The 2632-nt window shown below is 49.1% G+C and overlaps 1 pseudogene; it reads right to left on the bottom strand.

Moving 5' to 3' along the window:
- Positions 1 to 261: 261 nt before the first annotated feature.
- Positions 262 to 1668, bottom strand: LOC108539257 (argininosuccinate synthase pseudogene; annotated as a pseudogene).
- Positions 1669 to 2632: the final 964 nt, after the last annotated feature.

Raw genomic sequence — 2632 nt, 5'->3', positions numbered from 1 at the left:
TTCTGGGATTGCGGGCATGAGCCCCCACGCCTAGCTTGTTTATCTTTTTTTTTTTTTAACTAATGTATCTTTTGTCATTTTATAGCTCCCCGCTGCAGCTGATCCCCACTCTTCCCTTCGATGACCACGTTGGCAGGCTTCAGGGGGACCAGGGAACAAAGCTGGGGAGAAAAAGTCACAATTGCAAATTATCACAACAATTAGTGCCTGTACTTGGGGAATCTAAATTGAGGAGGCCCCAGCTCCTCATTGTACAGGGGTCTATTTGGCAGTAACGTTGCTCTGGAGATGATGATATTCCTTCAGTCTGAGGGAATTGATGTTGATGAAACCGGTGGTATCGATTGGCTCATAATACCCTGCACGTTCATGCTCACCAGCTCCTCATTGTAGAGACACAGTGGGACTCCCGGCCTAGAATGTACACCTGGACCTTGAAGACGGACACCTGCACTTTCCCTTCCACTCGCTCCTGGGACTTGGCATGCAGTGGTGGACAAATTTACAATCAAGTGCCAGAAACCGGTATACACCAGCTCAGCAAATTTCAAGCCCAAGCCTTATTTGATTTTGCATACTTCCGGGTCCATGGTGAAGGCCCTGATGTCTAAATCAGCGTGGTAAACGATGGTGCCTGCTGGGGCCTCGTAGATACCTGGGGACTTCATTCCAGTGAAGTGATTCTCCATGATGTCAATACGGCCCACACCGTGCTTGCCCACGTCTTCACTCATGTACACGAAGAGCTCCAAGGAGGTCTGGTGGGTGCTGCCATCCTTGATGTTGGTCGCTTTCCGGGGACTCCTTATTTGAACTCGATCTCGAGAATGTCAGAGGTTCTGGGGCCTTTGGCTGGGTCCTGGGTCTTCATGTAGAGACCTGGAGGCGCTTGGTTCTTGGGGTTCTCCAAGATTCCAGTCTCATTGCTGATGTGCATGAGGTTCTCGTCCGTGCTCCATGGGTTCTTGGGAGTGACTGGCATGGGAATCCCGTGTTGCTTTGCGTATTCCATCAGGTCATTGCGGACCTCGAACCAGTTGTAGAACTTGGGCATCCTCCAGGGAGCAATGACCTTTATCTGGGGGGCCAGCGAGTAGCAGATGAGCTCAAACTGGACCTGATCATTTCCCTTTCTTGTGGTGCCTTGGGACACTTACTTGACCCCCTCCTGCTGGGCAATTTCCACTTGTTTTCGGGCGATGCAGGGCCTGGTGAGGTGAGAGAGGTGCCTTCACCTCTGAGGTGAGAGAGGGCCCAGAGGTGAGAGAGGTACAGCGCACTGGACTGGATGGCCGGCCAGATGAACTCCTTCACAAACTCCCTGCTGACATCCTCAATGATCACCGTTTTGCCCCCAAACTTCAGTGCCTTCTTCCTGGCTTCCTCGAAGTCTTCCTTCTGGCCAATGTTGGCCAGGTAGGCAATGACGTCTTAGCCTTGTCATAGCCTTGTTCCTTCAGCAACACGTGGATGCAGGAGGTGTCCAGGCCGCCACTGTAGGCCAGAACCCCAGAGCCTTTGCTAGACTTAGCGTCTGGAATTGGAGGCACGAGTTCCCGGCATCTGGAATCTGTCTTAACAGTGCAGTGAACCACTCAGGCCTGGCCAGCAGTTGCAGGAGATGGAGCAGGGCTGTTTATCTTTTAAAAATGGGATTTTACAATACATGGGGTTACGTATAAATGTCACTAATATTGATAAAAATATAACTTTTAAGAGGCTTCATACTATTCTAGTTTATGGAAGAATCAACTGTAATTTATTTTAATTTTTATTACATAGCACATATACAAGACTATTTCAACCAAAATGTACATGCTACTTATTTATTTATTTATTGAGATAGGATCTCACTCTGTCACCCAGGCTGGAGTGCAGTGGCACGATCACACTTCACTGCAGCCTCAACCTCCCTGGGCTCAAGTGATCCTCCTGCCTCAGCCTTCTAAGTAGCTGGAGCTACCGGTGCACACTACCACACCTGGCTAATTTTTGTACTTTTTGTAGAGATGGGTTCTCACCACATTGTACAAGTTGATCTCGAACTCCTGAGCTCAAGTGATCCACCTGCCTCAGCCTCTGAAAGTGCTGGGATTGTCCAGGCGTGTGGTAGTTTACGCCTGTAATCCCAGCACTTTGGGAGGCTGAGGCAGGTGGATCACCTGAGGTCAAGAGTTCGAGAGCAGCCTGGCCAACATGGCAAAACGCATCTCTACCAAAAACACACACACACAAAAAAGTTAACTGGGCGTGGTGGCAGGCACCTATAATCCTAGCTACTCGGGAGGCTGAGGCAGGAGAATCGCTGGAACCCAGGAGGCGGAGGTTGCAGTGAACCAAGATCGTGGCGTTGCACTCCAGCCTGGGCGACAGAGTGAGACTCTGTCTCAAAAAAAAAAAAAAAAAAAAAAAAGTGCTGGGATTACAGGCATTAGCTACTGTGCCCAGCCCAAAGTGTATATTTTAATGTGTAATAATAAAAAAGTATAAACTGGGTGTGATGGTACATGCCTGTACTCTCAGTTACTTGGGCAGCTGAGATGGGAGGATCGCTTGAGCCCAGGAATTTGAGGCCAAAATAAGCAACATAGTGATACCTACTCTCTAAAAAAGATTTTTTTAGCCGGGCGCG

The sequence above is a fragment of the Rhinopithecus bieti genome, unplaced genomic scaffold, assembly GCF_001698545.2.
Source record: "Rhinopithecus bieti isolate Rb0 unplaced genomic scaffold, ASM169854v2 scaffold_1844, whole genome shotgun sequence".
Classification (NCBI taxonomy): Eukaryota; Metazoa; Chordata; class Mammalia; order Primates; family Cercopithecidae; genus Rhinopithecus; species Rhinopithecus bieti.
This window is presented reverse-complemented; position numbering and strand designations above follow the sequence as displayed.